Genomic DNA, 22110 nt, shown 5'->3' with positions numbered 1-22110 from the left:
TACATTCAGTGGAAAAGCCCTCCTTAATCTGTTAAACCAACGCTTCCAGTCTTTCGCTGTGTCCACTTCACGTAGCTTGGATCCAAGGACTTATTTACTCAAAACTTGTGCAGCTCATAGTTCCTCAATCCTACTACTACAACTGAAATTACCAATGAGTGATATTTTCTAAAAAAATAATTGTTCTTCTGGCTTTGGTGGAATTAAGGCCACACCAATCAAAGCTGTTATAGACCTGATTGCTGAAGTATAGTGTCACCTCGCCAATTTATTTCTGTCAACAGTAATTTTCTGCGATAACAATAAACTATAAAATGTCATTATTGTATAGAAATGTCGTGCCATTGATGAAAATAATCATCACCGGTCAATTTCAGTGCTACTCAATTTTTATGGGTCATTGAGAAAGCTATAAATTTTAGACTGCCCAGTTACCTTCAAAAGCTTAATTGAATTTCCGGAAATAAGTACGGATTTCAAAAACATCCACTGAACTTGCTTTAATCAACATCAAGAATAGCCTTATTCCCAACATAGAGAAGCGTTTATATTCTGTAGAAATTCTCTTATACTTATTAAGGCTTTTTATTCAATTAAAAAAGATATTGTTACAGTGACGTTAAGGAAGAGGTGAAGCCAAGCGGTACAAGAGGTATCCGCACAGTGCATTTACAATCCCCAGATATAGATAGAGCGAACAATCTTTAATTCGTCTGGTGGTATCTACCGAGCTAAGCCGCCTGGCTTGCTACGCCAAATGAATGCGGTGACAATGATGGCTCTAATAATAAAGAGAAACACACATAATTTGAACTATTTACAAAGTATGATCAAGGCTTGCGGCTTTTAGAAAGGTCAGTAAAGCTTTCTGGCATGACAGGCACGTTCGGAAGAATTCCAGAAACCTAGTACGTCCCTCAATTCTAGACCTACGGGGAGCGGCCGGACGAATTACACTGCCGGGCACGCCCTTTGCGTACTAAATCGTGCACAGTCGCATATAGGTGTTTCAGATCTTCACACACAACACACTCTTGGCACAGTGCTGAAGTGGACTGGTTGATTTTGTAACAGTAGTATTGCGTGTATGCGACGTTCAACCGCATACAGTGGAGTACTGCCTAATTATGGTTGGATATTCCAAGTGATATGCTAAGTTACATTGCGGGTCGATAGAATGAAGGGGCGCGTAATGATGGGATGCGTCTGTCCAAATCAAACGCTGCACGCTCTGTGCCCCACTCGATGCAAGTGCTGAAGCATCTTTCCAAGAAAATGGTACCGGTACTTGGGGTCTACGTTTGTTACGTGCCATGAATGCAGCAGCGTATGCCTTCACATTTCCAGTTATTCCGCAATGGGCAGAAACCCTCTGGAGTGTTATTTCATGACGCGCCTTCAGAGATTGAAGATGCAATGCATCTACATCTAGCACAATCTGATCTTTCGGCAAGCACGCCAAACATTGCAGGGCAGCCTGAGAGTACATGAAGGCAGCCCCCACACGTGTGCAGGCTGCTCGAAGATCTGAGCCAAGGTCAGCCGCAGAGCTGCGAGTTGCATAGCCGTAGATGAGGTTTTGTGGCTGAGAATGGTGCTGAGGGCTGTGCGAGATTAAGGTATCCAAACCGCGAAAGGGGATGAAGAGGATGACACCGATGCATCAGTGTACAAATGTGTGTGTACTCCGTATTTGTGGTGGATATATTCAAGGGCAGAAAACCGCAAAGCGGCAGGCGGTATATGCTCCTTATTTAAAATTCCGGGCACTGTTGTCACTATTTTGGTGGTTGCGAACATCCAGGGAGGACGCAGAGAAAGAGCCGGCGCCTGGTAATTAAGTGGAAGCAAGTCCTGCACTTCAGGAACCGAACTTGGCTGATGAGATGAGAGCTTCTCCTTGAGATGGCAGACATCAGGTGACCAGGTGAGCGACCTGTCGAATGTCACCCCCAGAAACCTATGGTTTGAAATGTATGGGATGACATTGCCTCCAACATTGAGCCCGTAATGGGTGAGGTCCCGCTGCGTAAAAGCCAACGCAGCACATTTGCTTCCCGATATTTTCAATCCTCGTCCTGCCATCAACGCTGCAATGGAGTCGATTGCTTGCTGGAGTCTTTACAGTAGCACATGCCTCTTACAGCCAGAGCTCCATATACAGATATCGTCCGCGCACAGGGAGATTTAAAACGACTGCGGCAAGCATTTCTCTAGGCCTATCATGGAAATGAGAAAACAGTGTGGGGCTTATCACCCCTCCCTGAGGAACACCTTGGGTCACTCTGTATTTTGCTGAGTTTCCACTGTCGGTTCACATGTACACGTACCTATCGCAAAGGTACTCTGATAACCATGCATACATACGGCCTCCAATACATGAAGATTACATAGACGAGCGAATAGCTTCGTGGACTACACTGTCAGAGGCTGATTATGAATGCTGCGTCGACCTTTGCGGAAACAGGACATCTGTGACGGGTATACATTACGGACGGACAGATCCTAGTCCAAGGGATAAAGCACCATTTTCTCCATCAGCTCGCCTACAAAGCTCAGGAGGGCTATGGGACAGTAGGAATCGATGGAAGTTGGAATTTTTCCTGGGTTGAGAACTGGCGCAATGCGAGCGTGTTTCCGGTTTGGCGCTATACAACCAGTCTGCCACGAACAATTAGGTAGGTTTACGAGGAACCTTTTCCCTTTTCGCCTAAACGGGACAGGGTTCTATAAGTGACTTCGTCCGGACCTGCGCACGTCGATTTTTCGATGGGGGTCAGCCAGCAGCTCAGTCATTTAGAATGTCGTGTCCATTGAAAACGACAACTCTGGGGAATCCTGACTCGGGGGCTAAGATGATGGCAGCGCTGGTGTTGGCGCCGTGGTAATTTGCCTACAGTAGGCTTTCGAAACGTGTAGATGCTGTAGGTGCTGAGTGCAATGGAGTGGAATGGAGTTACATGGGTGCAGTTGAGTTGGCGGGATCCGCAGCCACTGAACCAGGTGCCTTATCGTGGAAAGCGGCTTCCTCGGCTCCAGCTTAGAGCAGAAGGACTCCCAATCGCGCTTGGCACACTTCTCTATATGCCTCTGGACTACCCCCTGAGCGAAGCTCGGATATCATCAGGGACTAGCGTTCGAAGGCCTCGTTTGTCTGGTCGTCGACGCACTGTACGAAGCCTCTCCAACTATGAGTAAGCCGCGCTACATTTATGTGAAAACATCAGCATGTTGGTGCTAGACTTGCGTGATCTTGACATTGTCTCCACGAAGGACTCATATGAGGTCACTTAGTCCGCACACTCCTCGATCACAGTTGTGAATACTTCCCAGTTTGAGCAGCGAATTACACGCTGTGGGCGGATACTCGTAAGGCCATCCACTGAAATGTAGATCAGCACGTGGTCGCTGCCATGCCCTTCGATGTCCGCTATCCAGCTCGTCCTATCGATAGGTTGCGACAAAGCGACCATGACGGCAAGCGCGCTCGATATCTTGCCCCGGAAAAACATTGACATTCCAGCGTTTACGACGCACATACTGTGCCTTTGAGCAATGTGAAGGAGCCGCCACCCTTTGATTGTCGTTTTATACTGCCCCATGAGGGATGGTTAGCTTTGAAATCCTCAGTCAAAATATGCGAACCTGGTGTGGCGCTGATGATGCTTTCTAAGCCGTTTGTATTCAATACTACTCCAGGCGGAGTGTTAGCAGCAATTATTGTGAAGGATGCACCAGCGCCCCGCACAGTTGTGTTACTGATTTATTCGATGCGTCTGGTGGTAAGCTATGCACCACTGTGTTGAGGTCGTATCTCATAGTCACTAAAACTCTTGATATTTCTACACGAGTTGTCAACTGCGCAACTGTGTACCTGGAAAGGAGTATATCCCTCGACAATCGTGATTGTGAAATTGCAATCACGTGGAATTTGTGCTTTAGAGCGAGTTCACGCAGATTCAAAAGACGCTGTTTGAATCCGCAGGCATTCCACAGAAAAATTGTCGCTTTGTGACGAACTTCCTGTACTATGGGGCAATGACTGCGGAAGTCGTAGCAGCTACCGCCATTGTATTAGGAAATGAAAGACAAAGTTCAGGAGAGTAACGAGCGCCACGGCTACTAGGGAAGTGAGCGGGGCAAGAAAGATACGAACAGCCTCCACGAGAGAGGACAGCACAGAACGCCAGCACTCGGTAGTTCGATCCCTCGCACGCTGAGCTGGCATAGATAGACGCCCGACGAGCAGGGCTTGTACACCGTGCAGCTGGAGTAGGAGTCTTAGCTGGTGACGAATCAGGCACGTCCCGAAAGAAGAGATTTTGAAGCCCGTGTAGTTGGTGTAGGAGTCCTAGCTGGTGACGTACCAGGCGCCGCTGTCAATGCAGGTGATGCTTCAGCTTTTGGGGGAGACTGGTGGGTTGCCCTGTGGTCCCGATCTGGCAGAGCTTCTGCAGCAGAATGCTGCTGCTACGGCTCGAGCCGTGAGAGCGTTAAAGCTGGGAACGTACCCCTCGACGTACGTGGAGATGAGACTCGAAGGCGCCTGTTGTGGCTTTTCCGAGTCTTATTCGCGGCCATCGTGACGCGAATCAGGGTAGATTTTGCTGACTTGTAGTTAACGTGGTTTGCGACCTTGAATTTCAAAATCGCCTTCTGATTGCAGCGGATAGAGCAGTGACTAAATGTGGATTCGTGCGTTTTTCTGCAATTACGGAACTTTAGCTTGTTAGCCAAACAGGATGCACTATAGTGACTGTCACCGCACTTGACTGTCACCGCACCTGAACATCGTTCCGAACTCGTCCATCGTGCGCGCCGTATGGCCTATCATTCGATATCATCGGGAGGCATAGTCGACTAGGGCGGCAGGCAGTACTCTGTGCAACACGTCGCTCTCGCTGATGTCGGTCGCCTGCTCGCAACGGCTCAGATCCACCAGGAAAGTGTTTGCGGTCACTTTATCGAAGTAAGCGCTGTACGTCGGCATCCGTAGCTGCACCCTGGGAGCCGTTGCGCGCGCCACCTGCAACACTTGTTGCATGGCGCTTGTGAGAGCATTCGCGATGAAACCTGCATCCACAGTCATTCCTTTGCTTACGGGCGCCTGCGTGCTTACTTGCACCAGAGGCGCGCCTTAAGGGGCTTCAGCATTCGCGAATGCCCGGCGCATGGGGGTCGAACGCGCGGCGTCACCTGACGTAGAGCAGTCGCTGAATTTTGAGTTTCCGAAATTATCGTTGCCGCGCGAACCGCAGCATCCGCGTAGGCCCGGCGCATGGCTGTCGAACGCGTGGCGTCACCTGTCGAGAGCGCTCGCGGAATTCGGAACTTTCCGAAATTCTCGTCACCGCGGAAGCCGCACTCGCGGTTGCGTACGGGCCGTGGAGAAGGAGAACCCGAGCCGCACCATGCGGCTGCGGAGGGCGCTGTTGATTCAGGGCATTGCGGGACCTCCCGGGCGTGATCACACAGGTCGGCAAACAGAATCAACTCCGCCAACTCTTAATCCTGTGCCATGTTCCGCGGAGCTAAGGAACCTCAAATTCACGTGAACATGAGTCCCTCGATCGCGCGCCAAAAAAATGTGGGGACCAGGGTTCTTACCGCGGCTTAGCTCGATCTTCGTGATTCGGCCGCAAAGCTAGCTCCGCTTACTACCGCCACGAATCGCCAACTTGGCGTAGCGGCAGCGAACAGCAAGGAACGCAGGACACAGAATTCGCTCACTCCGACCTTTATTACACTCCAATATGGTACATCGGGCGCGTCTGTCTCCACCGCCAAGACCACCTTAGGCAGGACAGGACAAACAGGCGCGAGGGTGGACAACGCTGGCCCAAAAAGATGCAAGACACACTTACAGCTGCTCCCGATGATGGGTGGCACCCAAAGAGGACCTTCGTACGTCAACCGCTCCGGACCCGGTCACCCGGACTTCTGGGCAAAAGCTGTCACGTGAGGGGTTCGGCTGGGCCCCTCGCCATCATCATCGCGTGGCGGTGAAATGTGCGGCCACAGGGAGAGAGAGGGACCTCCCCCTCTCGCCTCCGCGGCGATCCGAGAGAGATGGGAATCATAGTGGGCCTCCGCCACTCCCACGATGTGTGTGTGATTGTGTGTCTTTGTGTGACTGTGTGTGCTGGTTTGTATGTGTCTGCGTGTGTGTGCGTCCGTGAGTGCGTGTGCACGTTTGTGTGTGTGCGTATGTGCATGTTTGTTCGTGTGTGTATGTGTGTGCGTGTGTGTTTGCGTGCGTGTGTGCGCGTGTATGTAGACGTGCGTGCGTGTGTGCTTGTGTGTATGTGCGTGTCTGTTTGCGTGTCTGTGTTTGTGTGTGCGCGTGTGCATGTGCGCGTGTTTGTGTTTGTGTGTGCATATGTGTTTGTGTGTGTGAATGTGTGCGCATGTTTTCTCTGAGTATGTGTTCATGTGGGCGTGCAGTGGGTGCGTGCGTGCATGTGTACTTGCGTGCGTGCGTGCGTGTGTGTTTGCGTGTGTGTTCGTGTGCGGGTTTCTGTGTGTGTGTCAGTGTGTGTGTGTGAGGGTGTGAGTGTCTGTTGTGTGCGTGTGTGGGGGTTAGTGGGTTTCTGTCGGTGTGTGTGGGCGTGCGTGTGTGCGAGTGTATGTGTGTGTGTGTGTGCGGGTGGGCATGCGTGTGTGTATGTGCGAGCGTGCGCGCGTGCGTGTATGGGTGTGGGGATAAATGGCTATGAAAGTTATCGCACTCCTCTTAATACTTTGTCAATAGTAGAAGATTGGGGAGGTTTGTTTAAAAGAGGCCGTTCTTGATAAGGTTACCCGAGCGCAGCGTCACAAAAGCTTGTTTTTTGTTTACTTCTAGACATATGTACCATGGAGGAAGCAAGTGAAAATGCACGACCAAGCAACACTGCAAAGACGCAAAGCTTTAAACCTACATGACGATGATATGTTCAAACCCCTACCGCGCTTATCCTAGAGATTTATATTATGTATATTTTAAAAAAAGACGGAGTTGTACTCATACCTACTCATCCAGGCATTTTGTTGGGCAGTGAATGTACCTTCTCTTGAAGGAAACCAACAATGAAGAATTTTACTGGAAACTTCGATAATTATTCTGATATATCTACAGCACCATATTTAAAAAAAATTAATTTGGACAAAGTGATTGGACTGGCACTTCAATAATATTCTTGGGCGCGTATGTTTACAAAATAAACACTGCATTTACAATACAGTTCTTCGTGTAAATGAAATAAATATGCAAGGCAACAAATTTTCAACTTGATGGTAATTACGTTGAGAGACGTATTTTTTAAAAAAAGCGAAAAATATTCGTACTTCTAAAACAGTAACCACAAACAAAAATTTCAAGCAGCACGTTTAGAGGAAAGGAACTTACGATATCCAACGACTGAAAAGAAAACATACTGCCGTATGTTTAGGCTAACCTTGCAACAACGTATAACTCCACCAAACATTCTTAGAGGTTAGGTAGTTCTTGCATACAGAATGGCATCTACAGCGTGAAGACCTAAAACGACCTTCCAAAATGCACGTGGCATAGGTAAGCTGAAAACAAAGAAGTTTAGAAATTCAACGGATATCAAGCATCACTATCAACCAGTAGCTGGTTTTGAGTGTTAAGTATTGCCTTTTGGTTTTAACAACAAGATGTTGGGAATTTCAGTATTTGTTCCGCAATATTCTCCAATTCGCTGTTTTCTGTTGATCTTTCGCTCTTGATGTCAGTATTTCTGGCTGTTTTTACTTGCTCTTTAGGCTACGACGTACGAAAGTGCGAGATAATATGCTTACTGACCGTTTCCCTGGATGTAACACCACTTGCCGATCCCACGCAAGTGCGCTTTTTACTCGCAATAGTCGCGGAGCACTACCTCTTTGCGTGAGTATTCAACACAATTATTAGGGAAAGTTGGGGCAGCATGACGGTGAGCAGGATAGTTACAGAATAACGGCAGTACCTTGTACTGTTTGTGTCCCACTGTTAAAAAGGAGGAAACGTTTAGTACACACGATTGCTTATTGAGGCAAACGAGGGCCCCTAAACGACTGCTGAAATAAACAAACAGCCAGAAAGCACTCAGTAAAGTGACGTGCACACACGAAGGTTTGCAAATCATGTGAATGACGGGTTATTTTCTGTGCACGCCATTTATCTGCACTTGTTTGGTTACTGAAAAGAACTATTCAAAGTGACAACGTCTTAGATTAAACAAGAAAAGTCAAGAAACTGCACGCAATTTATCTGCAGTGGTTTGATTACTGGAAACAGCTATTCAAATTAACAACCTCTAAGATTAAACATAAAAAAGTCGAGGAAAATACAACAGGAACTATTTTCTTCATGTTTACAAGATTGCATCCGCTGCAATAAAAAAAGAACGGTATCTGTAAAATCGTTTCAAATAGCGCAAAGATCACGAATCACAGCCTGTGTACCGTAATAACGGGGAAAATGGGCGATGTGTTCAGCAGTTGTGTAAATTGTGGTGTAAATGTCTCTTTTTGAAAATTAAGCGCATTGGTATGCAATCACAGAATAATTTTAGCTATACGAGCAAATTACCAGTGGCTCTCGGCGACTAAACAACAAATACATGCCTCTTTGGCGAGATTGAATGGAATGGGGGTGTGTCGCAATAAAGGTGGGGAGAGTCAGAAATGATAGCTGTGCCCAGACAACTGTAATGTATCCTTTGGGAGGTTTCAGTGTAACGGAATTGAGAAGATGAGCCGTGTATATTTTACGAAAGGTAGTAGGTAGGAAAGCAGTGTTTGTTATAAACTTGTTGATGAAGATCTAGCCGCTACTTCAACCTGTGGACGGGTTTTTAGGTAGTCTGTAAAAGCACGATTTTTGTCGTTTGCGTGTATCGATTTTCTTGTGATCAGTCAGTTAGAATAAATGCGGCAGTTGCGCTACCTCGCGCCTTTCTTTTTCTGTGGCCATTTCTTCAGCTAATATAAACGTGAAGTAACATTAGGTGCTTTTAAGTACGTCATCCAGACGGTGTCGTGTTTTAGTGATACCATCTGCAGACACATTGATGGTATTGCTTAAAATAAATGATTCTCTACGCCTTAAGAGGCCTGCGCTAGCAGTCAAATAGAGCGCGAGCCGGAGTTGTTTCTCAAATATAGCAAACTGCCCCAAGCATCACCCTCCATACCGCGGTTATGATGATATTTATCAGATAGTGCTTTTAAATTTCTCCGCTGGGCAGGCTTGCTGTTTTGCAATAACTATAGCCGCATTGCCAGTGCCACTTTTAAGGTTTCAGCTCTCTCCGCGAATGAATGGGTTTTGGTAGAAAGCTAATATGTTGTACGATAGTTCAGCCCAAGAAGTAAGGGAAGTTACAAAAAAGGACTTTGGACATTGCTCTTATACATAATAATTGGCAGGCACTCGTTGTTACTGCCACGACTTGACCCGAATTCGTGAACGTTGGAGGGTCAAGGCACCCTCCAGCCCAGAGACGACTCACAGCAGCCTGGTGGTGCCTATGCACCGACCTCGAAGAACTATGCTCGTCGCTGGTTATTTCCTGTGATGACCAATGTTGCCCATTGCGCCTTGCATGACCACCAAGCCTCCCGGGCATTGAAAAATTACGGCCGCGGGTGTTGTACATGCTTATTGCAGTTAATGCTTACACTGATGCACTGATGGCGACGCGTTTCAGCGCACGAATTCTGCTGATGCATTGTCTCTAAAATACAATTGGTCTACGCCCGTATAAGCGCAGTGCTGGTGGGTAAATAAATCTAATCCCTTAGTGATAACCACGAAGAAAGCGAACTCACATGATGGCGCGGAGGATGATAGTGTTATTTTTTTATTAATGGTCGATTTTTTTCTGCTCCTTTGCTGCGTAATGCTTAGGTTTTTCTAAGAAAAATTGGAGACGCGTTGGTTGTTCTATTTGAGAATTACAAGGACTCTCCCCACGAAAAGAGGGAGTGCTGGCAGGCATATAAGGGTCGCACAGAAGGGCCACCTAAAATGTAGCCAAGGTATTAGAAGAACACTCTGCTCCTTCCCATGGAAATAAGAACGATTTAGGTGACGGTGGTTGTGCTCGATCTATCCGGGCGTCTTGTTTCACAAAGTAAATATAGAGACGCCTTACGAGTATAGCTATATGATGGCCAGTGATCTTCATGTCAGCAGAGGCGGTGGTAGCGATCAAATAAATGCTACCTGGTTTAGTGACTTCAAAAAAAGCAACGTGACACAAAGAGCACGATGCGGATTATTGCTATTGAAAGATATTCGGCATACATTTTCTGTACTACCCCGAGTTTAATGGTGGTTTCTTCTAAAAAAGGTGACCGCCGCCTTGGTTGTATTTGTCCCAAAGGGCGAGTTGTCTCCCGTGGGTAGAGAGATTTCTTGGCGGCTAATATAGTGGGAAACATATTGGTGACTTCGAACAAAAAAATTGATGCAAAGATAGGAGTGCGCGTGGCTCTCCCAAACAAGAAATACTAAGCAGATGTGTCGCCTTACTCCGTATTACAAGGCGGCATCAGAATCAATGCAGGTAAAACTGCCGACGTGTGTTGGTGCTTCTTTGCGAGAACAAGTGATATCCTAGCAGGAAGAGGCTTGTATAGCGGTAAAAATCGCGGCATATAGTGGTGACCTACAGTAAAGCGAACTGACTCACAAGGCGCAGTGTGGATTGCTTGTATATAAAATATACATTTTGCGGACAGTGCTTGATAGTCCTTCCACCCGGACTTGTACAGTTTATGACGAGTAACTGCCTACAAATTTTTGGTACAAATGCCGCAAAATTAGGGGTATCCGTACGTAAAGATACAGATAAAGGGGGCACAAGGCGCGAGCTGTAGTGGTGCCTGATAAAACCAAAATACCACAAGAAAAGCCATGTGAGGGTTGCACTTTTAATGGTGTACACCAATGGTGTAGTTTTAAATTGACAAGTGGCGTCTTGGCGTGAAGAGCTTGGGCAATTTGCAAAATAAAACGAAATCAGGCGTTGCAACTTCAAAAAATTTACTTGAAACATACAGTGCCGATACCTTTTATGAAAATTTTTCGGGGAAGATTCTTGTTACTCTATCTCCTCGGCCAGTTTCGGTTTATGGAAAGGCAACTTCCCAACGCATTATTTATACCTATTTAGCTTTACTTTGTCTCCGTGCCAAAAGAGGGCGTGCCAACTGACAAATAGTGTGCGCCCAAAACGGCTGACTGTAAAAAAGCGAAGTGGCAGATACAGCTGTGGGTGCAATGGGTTATAAAATATAAATATATGGGTACGGCGAATGTTACTGCGTCCGATGATGATGACGATAATGATGATGACTACGACGAAGACGACCACGACGACGACGATGATGATGATGATGATTGAATCTTAGTAGAGAAAGGCAAACTAAATCAAATAACGCCGAGAAAGTGTTTTGCTGAAAAGGTGATAATAAAATTAGTTAGAGGAACCAGAAATACAATCAATTAAAGGCTATGAGTACGGCTGGTGTACAGGGCCAGGGTGAAGACCAAGAGTGGTTAAAAGATAAATAAGTTGGCTTGTGTATAGGACCATGGGTAAAACCATGGGTGGTAAGAGAGGAGCTGTGAGAAGTGAACTTCTGTTAGAAACCTGAAGGTGCGGTGAACAAAAAACATGGAATCGTCTCCTAAAACGTATGGCGGGTGCAATAGAATAAGTTGTCTGTAGAGTTCTCTGAAGTGTTTGAGTCGTGTAATGTTCAGTTCTCTGCATTGACTGAGGATGTGAACCATGGATGGGCCCTCCCTACACCTGCTAAACAAGGGTCTTGGAGATCCCGTGAGCAGGTGCTAGGGCGTTATATGTGTATGATCTATCCGTAACGTAGCTAAGATAACTTTAACGTGCCTGTTCTGTACGTCAGCAGTGTATTGTGCCAAGTGTGGTTTTATTACCGGTAGTTTTTTGTCTGTCTATTTGCTCAAGTTTGCTTGCCATGTTGTACAGAGTTGTGTGATGTGTGGCTTGAGATCTGTGTAAGGTAGTGCTGTCTTGTCTACTGTGTTTCGCAGTGCAGCCTTGACGGGCATTTCATCCGCCACTACATTTCCGCCAATGCCAGAGTGGCCTGGCACCCAACACACAGTCACCCCTTTGTTTGAAGAATAAGCTATCATAACTGATATGAAGAGAAGATTAATAATGGGGTTTTTCGATGACTTTCCAGATAATATTACGAGGACGACGCTCAGCCAATCTCTAAAGATGATTGATTTACGAATATTATGTTCAAGTATTTGACCTAACAAGATAAATGCCATATGCTTCTGCCGTAAAAATACTTGAATTTACAATCATGTTTCAATCTGCTTTAAAATTGGGTCCAAGCGCAGCGCAAGAAACCGCTGTGAACATTTTATATGCATCACTGAAAACCTCTGCAGCCCTGTATGAATCCTGCAGATACACTATATGCTGCAAAAACTCAATTATTGGTGTACTGTTCCTTTTGTACTGTAAGACAGTGAAGTCAATATGACACAGAACGAAGATGCCATGGTTTTAAAACATCAATGTGGGATGATTAGAATATATAAAAAAGGGACCTCATGAATAGTCACCTCGTCTCTCACTCTGTGCGAGTAGAGAACATAAATGAATGGGCGGTTTAAAACGAGTTGAGTTGTGGATTTGTCACAGAAAATTGGTTAAAGAGATGGTTATTCATTGATGAGATTTTGGAGGCATATAGAAGGTCAACAATGGTGGTACGCAAAGCACCATTTCTCACAGTCTGCGTAAAGGCTGTGCACAGGACTAGTACAAAATGCGCCACACGTAGGGCGAAGCCCCAAGTGAAGCACTGGGTCGAGCATTTTAAGTGCTGTTTTCATGGCTGACCCATCCGCAGCCCTTCCGTTGTACAACCTTGACTCCATGAAAGCAGCATAAATGCTAAGCTGACGTTGTTTGGCTGCACTGTATGATTGGTGAGACAGGATTTCAGAATACTCATTGTTTTTAGGCATTTCTGTTTGCGTAGTTTAATGTGAGAGATGAATGTAGGTTTCTCATCAAACACCACACCCCAAACTTGCCTTTTTTCTTACTGTAAACGAATTATCATTGAGTTCTACGTCAGTATCGGGAAGGATGCAGGGATTTCTTGAGAAGACAATGCAGCTACTTTCAGAAGGTTTAGTTAAAATCCATTTTCATCTGCCCAGCGAGAGAGTTTTTTACCCCAAGCTGGACCTGGTGTTGAAAAATGGACAAGAGTCGTGTTTTGAAAGATATTTGAACGTCATCTACATCTGTTAAGCAGGATATGGTTGGTGGCAGTGGCTTTCGGAGTCAGCTCATTTTTACTATAAACATGTTGCAGCTCCACACGCCACCTTGAGGCATGCCATTTTCTTGCACGTGAACGTTTGAAAGTGTCGAACCGACTCTGACAGGAAGTGTTCGTTAGGAGAGGTAACACTTTACAGTGTTGAACAGGTTATCTTATATACCAAAGGATTTGAGGTCTCTAAGATTGCTGCAGTGCCATGCGGTATCGTATGCCTTTTTAATATCAAAAAATACTGTCATGCAATATTGGCCAAGGATGTAGGCTTCTCTAATGTAGGACTCTAATGCAACCAAATATTTATTGGTGGATCGTCCCGGCCTGAAGCCTGCATGGCAGCTCTCAAGAAGACCATTGTACTCTAAGAAGTACACGTGTTTCCTGTGTATCATCTTCTCGAGAAACTTGCACAGGCAGCTTGTGAGGGCGATCTGTCGATAGCTGGCAGGAGAGCATGTGTCCATCCAATCCTTCAGGAAAGCCACTACAATGGCCTTACTCCAAGACCTTGGAAGTTGCCCCAAAAGCCATATCTTGTTGTAAAAGGTGTAGGAGTGCCTCAAGGGTGTCTGGGTGTAGGTGTAGTATTATGGTGTATATAATCTTCTCTGCACCTGGAGCTGTAGGTTTGCACGTGCTCAGGGCAGCCCTCAACTCATAGAGGGTGAATGAAGAGTTGTAAGAAGTTTTGATTTATCTTTTTAGGTCAGGGCTTTTTCTCTGCAGATGTTTTGTTTCTTTTGAACAGCGCACGTAGACGAGGACGTGAAGTGGACAGGATTCTGCGCTGTGTCCTGTCCACTTCACATCCTCGTCTACTTGCGCTGTTCAAAAGAATGTCGTACCAACGCTCCCAAGCTTCTACCTTAGATGTTTTGTGTTTCATGAAAGTATTTGTTCAGTCTGCTGAACTGGACACGTGTTTGAAGTTTGGGCAAGTGTGTTGGCCTGGTCTTCGAGTGTGTCCTGTGGGGTGCTAACCAGGGGCAGGCTATGTGTTTGTCGTACTTTTAGCTTACGCATCTGTGTCCGGACTTTGCGTGTGTCAGTGTATAAGTTTAGGGATGTCACGAAGGTGTGCCAACTCTCTCGTTTTGCCTCACGGCTCACACGTTTTGCAAACGCCTTGGACCGTTTGAACATAATAAGTTTACCCGACGTGGTGAACCGGCGAAGGATACCACACGTCTTTTTCTGGGCCTCTCGTTCCCGCCTACAATCCTCATTCCACCACGGCATCCTCTGCTGGCGCGAGATGAAAGTGGCGTGGGAAATGAACTTTTCGTGGCGTCAATAGTAGGCACCGTGAGGAGTTGGGTAGTTTCTTCGACGTGTAGGTGTCCTTTGGTTGTGTGGTGTAGTTTGGATGTCCCGGTAAATGTATACAAGTTAGCTCTTGCTTCATTGAACCTGTTTTGGGAATATTGACTGAGTAGGCCTTTAGCTATATAAGTTAGTGAGCTGGGCAATTGGTTACTACCATATGGGTACGTGCCCACGCCCCACTCAAGACAAGAAAAGAGAACAGTGGAGGCAATAGCCAAGTCAAGATATCAGTGTGTGTTGTGTCTTATAATATTTTATGTGGGCTTTTTTTGTTGAAGAGGCATGTTCCTGAAGATGAAATTTATTTCACTCCCAGGCGACCTCGGTCATCCGTGCGAGAAGAGCCCCCAAAAACCAAAAAAGTTGTGCGCATTAAGTTCATTATGAGGATATATGGTTGGGGCTGCTGGTCAACCGGCGCCTCGAAGTCAAAGCTTGAAAGTGCAAAATCGGGGGACTGTATGACACATACCGTTATCAACGTAAATATTGTTACGTGTGTAACCAGCAACAGAGCGCAGACGCCAATCGTCCGGAGCTGTTGTGCGCCGTTCTGGCGTGTCTCCATCATCCTCATCCTCATCATGGAAATCACAAGCATGATCATCACTGCCTAAGCCGCGAAGAAGACGAGAACGTGCCCCTTCGTGAGCACGTGTTCTTGGTGTGACTGCTACCAGGAATCAGGCACAAGTTTCCCAAAATACACCCTCTTTTATCTCTCCTACTGGACTTCATCAATTGTTGCGCAGTTACACTGGTGCAGGTACTGGATACCGGAGCGTCTGATGCCCAGGTCGCCCTCTGAAAGCCCTGAGCGACCTCCCAGCGTCTGCACGCCCGTACATCGCTGCAGCCGCCGCAAGCTAGGCCTACCTCCAGAACACGGCCTCCTGCTTGACACCGCACCAAGGCGCCAGGTTTCTGAACCAGAGGTAATGGCTCAAGCATCGCTGCCGCCTCAGCTGACGCTTCAGCAGCCCCGTACTCCCAGCAGCTTTTACGGAACCGATTCTGAGGACGTAGATGACTGGCTTGACCAATTCGAGCGCGTCGCCAATTTCAACAAGTGGACAGCTGCACAAAAGCTTGAGAATGTCTACTACTCGCTAGAAGACGGGGCGCGGATATGGTTTGAAAATCGCGAACGAAGGTTAGAGACATGGGACGACTTCCGTCGGGAAGTGCGTGACAGCTTCGCCAGCAGCGACCGTCGAGACCATGCGCAAAGCCTTCTAGAAATACGGATACAAAAGCCAAATGAAAGCGTCGTGAGGTTTGTCGAGGACATGGCCGGTCTGTTCCGGCGCGCGGATCCCGATATGTCCGAGCCCAAAAAGCTTCGGTATCTGATGCACGGCGTCAAAGAACAGCTCTTCGCTGGCCTTGTGCGCAACCCACCGCGTATTGTGCAAGAATTTCTTAAGGAGGCAACTGCCATTGAGCGAGCTGTGCAGGAGCGGTGCCGCCAGTATTCCCGAACGTCGATGAAAACACCGAGCCCGTCCGCGGCATCACTGTCCACCTCTATGGGCGACAACAACCTGCGCGAACTTGTCCGCTCGGTTGTTCGTGAGGAGTTGGCAAAGTGCGGAATCGGAATAGCGCCATCGCAGCCAGCTGTCATCTCGGTTGCGGATGTTGTGCGGCAAGAAATTCGCCAAGCAATTTCTGCTCCTGAGCCCCTTTGTCAAGCAATTTCCGCTCCTGAGCCCCGAACGCAGCTTATGCCCCAAATGGATTCCGCGACTGCTCTCCGCTGTCACATGCCCACAGCACCGACCGCGGCGACTATGCCACCCCCGACGTACTCCCGACGCAACCTCCTGGCTCATGGCCGCAAAGGGAATTCCCGCCTCGTCCGCCAATCCGCAAGACCGACGTGTGGCGCACCGAGGACCACCAGCCATTGTGCTACCACTGTGGCGAGCCAGGGCATGTTTATCGACGTTGCCCCTACCGCGAGCTCGGGCTACCAGGATTTCCACCGACCGCCCGCCGTCCTCGTTTTGGCGAACGGCCCGTCGCCATTTCTGAGTACCTCGCCACGCGTCAGTCTTCCGAGGAGAGTCGTCCGTCACGTTCGCCGTCGCCAGCCCGCTATGCTTCGCCCACCCGTCGCGATTACAGAGGCTCCCCGACGAGGCGGTCTCCAAGTCCGCGGCGGGGAAACTAAAGGGAGCAACCTTGGGAGGCAAGGTTGCTAGCGGCAGAAGCACTGAAGACCTCCCAGTACCATCGACGGCTGACGATGTGACGGCGCCAAACAAGGACGTCGACGCTATCACGAGTGCCGATCTTTCAGTCGCAATCGACGGACACGAGGTAACGGCACTTGTGGACAATGGAGCAAGCTATTCAATAGTGAGCCAGCAGCTCGTGGACCGACTAAGAAAAGTGAAAACACCATGGGACGGACCCCAAATTCGAACGACCGGCGGCCACTTGATGACCCCCGTGGGTACATGCACCGCCAGAGTTAGAATAGGGGACAGTGATTACGTTGCGACCTTCGTAATCCTTCCTCAGTGCTGTAAGGACGTGATCCTGGGGATGGACTTCCTTCAGGAGCACGATGCTGTGATAAACATCCGCGAACAGTTCGTCAGTTTTTCGAGGAAGGAGAATACCCCGGAAGGCCATGAGCAACGCATTCCTCTGCGCACCATCGGCGACACTAGCGTGCCCCCACGGTCATGCGTGCTTGTTCGCGTTAAGCGCTACGACCTCTCCAGTGGCGATGGAATCGCGGAAGCTATCGGCCCGCTTCTACTTCAGCATGGAATCGCTATCGCTCGGGGATTGGTCACCATTACCCGCGGTGTCACAGAGGTTTTTCTCACGAATTTCTTGAACGAGCGTCGGGAAATCGCCGAAGGAACTACCGTGGCACTATTTGAGGACGTCCCCGACACGACGGATTGCTTTGTGCTTCAGACCGACCCGACTCCCAAGGCGACGAGCGAGCTTTCACTTGACGTTAACCCACGCTTACCGAAAACAAAGCGAGAAAAGCTCTTGGAACTGTTGCACAGCTTCACCGACTGCTTCTCGTCAACGTCACGCGTCCGACAAACTCCGCTCACAAAACACCGCATCATCACGGACAAATCTGAGCGCCCCATTTACCAACATCCCTACCGCGTGTCACCCAAGGAGCGCGACGCGATACGGTGGCAGGTGCAAGAGATGCTCGCTGATGACGTCATTCAGCTTTCTAAAAGCCCCTGGGCGTCGCCAGTCGTTCTGGTGAAAAAAAAAAGATGGCACCTTGCGATTCTGCGTCGACTATCGCAAACTCAATCAGGTGACCAAAAAGGACGTATATCCGCTGCCTCGGATAGATGACTCCCTTGACCGCCTGCGGCACGCTCATTACTTTGCGTCCATGGATTTGAAGAGCGGTTATTGGCAGATAGAAGTCGACGAGCGTGATCGTGAGAAGACCGCCTTCGTAACTCCCGATGGACTGTACGAGTTTAAGGTTCTTCCTTTTGGCGTGTGCTCCACCCCCGCAACTTTTCAGCGTATGATGGACACTGTTCTATCTGGCCTGAAGTGGCAAACGTGCCTTGTGTACTTAGGTGACGTCGTCGTATTAACAAATACATTCGAGGAACACCTAGAGCGACTGTCATCCGTCCTCCAGGCAATACGAACCGCTTCGCTCACACTCAAGCCGGAAAAGTGTCATTTCGGCTATGAGGAGCTGCTGTTTCTCGGCCACGTCATTAGCAGCGCTGGAATTCGCGCCGACCCTGAAAAACTTTCAGCTGTTTCTCGTTTCGAAACACCTACTGACAAAAAGTCCGTCCGGCGTTTCCTGAGCCTCTGCTCATACTATCGGCGATTCATTGCCAATTTCGCCCACATTACAGCCCATCTCACGCGCCTTACTCGCAATGACGTCACTTTTGTCTGGTCCGCTGAACCGCAAGAAGCTTTCGAGCGGCTACGGCGTTGCCTGTAGACCCCACCTGTTTTAGGCTACTTCGACGACGAGGCCGCCACTATGGTGCACACTGATGCCAGCAATGTGGGGCTAGGCGCTGTCCTCGTCCAGTGGCAAGATGGTGCCGAACGAGCCATTGCCTACGCAACCCGAACGCTGTCACGGGCCGAAATAAATTATTCGGCCACCGAAAAGGAGTGCTTAGCGGTTGTGTGGGGCGTCCTAAAATTTCGACCGTACCTGTATGGCCGTGCGTTCAAAGTTGTAAGCGACCATCACTCGCTGTGCTGGCTTACAAACCTGAGAAAGCCGTCTGGCCGCTTGGCACGCTGGAGCCTCAGACTCCAAGAGTTTGATATGACCGTCGTCTACAAATCTGGTAAGCGACATGCAGATGCCGACTGCCTCTAGAAAGCGCCGCTCGGTAACGCGCCCGCTGATGGCGATGACGTCGACGATGGACCATTGATTGGAGTCCTCAGTGCGGCCACCATTTCAGAACAGCAGCAGGAAGACCCAGAACTGCTACCAGTGATTGACTACTTGCAAGGCAACGCCAACAGGCCGCCTAAGTCTGTTATTAGAGGTCTGCCAGCATTCTGCCTTCGCAGCGGCGTGTTATACAAACGAAACTTCGCCCCGAATGGCCGGCGTCACCTCCTCGTCGTTCCGTCACCCTTACGAAACGACATCTGCACGGCGTACTCACGCTCAGCGGCACATCTCAACGAAAAGCCACTGCGTACCACCCTCAGACGAACGGTTTGACGGAACGGCTCAACAAAACTATCGCCGACATGCTCAGCATGTACGCTGATGTTGCACAACGGACCTGGGATGCAGTCCTGCCCTACATCACCTTTGCGTACAATACGGCCCAGCAGGAAACGACTCGAATGACACCGTTCACCCTACTCTATGGCAGAGAAGCTACAACAATGCTCTACGCCATGCTGCTTCACGACATCACCGACGAATATGACATCTCCTCCCAGCAATGCATACAACACGCTGAGGTAGCCCGGCAGCTTGCCCGCCTCCGCATCACCAAGCACCAGCACCTGGACGCCTCCCGCTACGACCTTCGCCGCCGTCACGCGGCATTTGCACCGGGTGACCTAGTTTGTGTTTGGATACCCGTTCGACGTCGGGGGTTATCGACGAAGCTTCTGCGAAATTATTTTGGGCCGTACAAGGTGCTTCGTCAACTTAGTGAAGTAACTTACGAGGTGGTACCCTAGAATTCTGGTGTTGCCGGTCGTCGTCGATCTCGACCAGAGACGGTCCATGTAGTGCGTTTGAAACCGTATGTTTCTCGCTAGGCCGACTTCACGACCATTCTGGCTTCGTACCTTGTTGGCAGTGATCTTCAGCATCGGGACGATGCTACTCCGGGAGGGGGATAGTGTTACGTGTGTAACCAGCAACAGAGCGCAGACGCCAATCGTCCGGAGCTGGTGTGCGCCGTTCTGGCGTGTCTCCATCATCCCCATCCTCATCATGGAAATCACAAGCATGATCATCACCGCCTAACCCGCGAAGAAGACGAGAACGTGCCCCTTCGTGAGCACGTGTTCTTGGTGTGACCACTACCAGGCATCAGGCACAAGTTTCCCAAAATACACCCTCTTTTATGTCTCCTACTGGCCTTCATCAATTGTTGCGCCGTGACAATATATTATTCTGTGGATTACCTGAGGCTCAAGGACGGTGCTCAAGGAGATAGGGTGGCATGCTAAGGACTTCCCGGCTATTATTGCCCCACCGCCCGGAGAGTGTGTGCAGCCAACTCTATCTTTTCTCAATGCCTCATAGCTATTTATAAATTTTTATGACTACAATTTAAATATGTTTTTGGACACACACTATACTTGGCATATTAGCTTGCAGAATCTGCTGCTTGTCGTCAAGATTCTTTAGAAGGCCTCTGCAGTTCCATTGAACAATTTTTCCCATCCTATTATGGTGTGTTAGAGCTACTGGAGTGTGAATATTTACGTAAGGTCTTTCTGTGTTTGCACTCTTAGGAGGGATTTTAGCCTTCTCTGGAGGTTTAGTTGGACGGACCCGTTCTTGCCGCTGTGAAGCAGACAGGAAAGGTCCCACATCCATGTCATCTGCATAATTGGAAGAGGTACCCGGCATGCCGTACCCTTGGGACTTGGCACACTTTCCGGTACCCTTCTTTCCATCCGCAACCACCAAGGGCGTCAGGAGTGCCCCGCGTGGCACAGGCCATATGGCGGGGGTGGTAACTACTGCGCTTTCCCCCGCCTCCATCTTCTTTGTACCCTCGAGTGCGCTTAAGGCCAGTGGAGAGGAAGCAGTGAATGCAGAAACATCCCCAAAGTACGTGGTTGCCACCACAGCCACTTCTGTCTGAGCAGGCAGTGTGGCACCGGGTTCGGCCGCCGGAGGCATCCCGATCGGCGGCGGGGGCGGTACCAGGTCCGACTCGCGGTAGTGGGTCCCTGCCGAAAACAGACGCTTCCCCCCCCCCCGGAAATCCGCGTCAGCATGCCTACCCAGGGGGAAAGAGGAGGACCTCTTTTGTACCTCTAGGAAGGTGATGTTTTTTGTCACCTTTATGTTTATTATTTTCTTCTCGTGTTGAACTTTCTCTCATTTTCTTGAGTACGCTGCGTGTGGGCCTCGACCGTTAATGCAGAGGAGTTTTTGTGAGCTACAATTAGCTGTAGAATGACCATGTTGGGCGCACTTGGCATAGGTTAGTTGGCCTCGACACGAGTTGGTACCATGACCCAACCGCTGGCACTTTAAACAGCGCCGCGGATTTGCGATGTAAGCTCGTACCGAGCACTGAATGAAACCGGCATTGATGTGATCAGCAAGAATAGAACTGTCAAATGTCAAGCTGATATGTCTAGTTGGCACTATATTATCGCCTCTTCCAATGGTGATGCGCTTGACAGCCGTCACACCGTGACTTCTCAGCCTTTCAAGAACATCTTCCTCTGTCTCATTTGCAAGATCTGGCTCCAAGAAGACACCCTGCGATCTGTTAAGGCTGTGGTGGGGCATGACCTTGATTTCAACATCGGCGATACGGGTCTGCTTCAAGAGTTTTCTGGCCGGCAGCTCACAATGTACCTCGACCAAGATTTAACCGGTTTTTTTTTCTTAGTTGTATAGGATTCTCCTACAATACTTTAGAGAAACTTTGAAATCAAGAACATGAACTCTGAAGAAATGGGCCTGGCTTGTTCAAGATATTCAATTACCGAGAATTGGGGGGTAGTTATCTGGTTTCGGATTACCATGTTCGGAAGGGGCGGAATAGACATTTTCGTGTGGCCGCTTTTCGGGAGACGATCTTTAGGTTGGGACGACCATACAGCATGTATAAAAGCAGGGTACGGGGGTACATTCTTCGTCAGCCTTACCCAGATACCTCAAGAGGTGCCGGATTTCCTTGCCTGGTAAACCGACAGGGAGTCAATCCGCCAGAGCTTGACCTGGGCTCC

Source organism: Haemaphysalis longicornis, unplaced genomic scaffold, assembly GCF_048455015.1.
Source record: "Haemaphysalis longicornis isolate Haplotype H1 unplaced genomic scaffold, Haemaphysalis longicornis Haplotype H1 scaffold_5, whole genome shotgun sequence".
Taxonomy (NCBI): Eukaryota; Metazoa; Arthropoda; class Arachnida; order Ixodida; family Ixodidae; genus Haemaphysalis; species Haemaphysalis longicornis.
Note: the sequence above shows the minus strand (reverse complement) of the source record.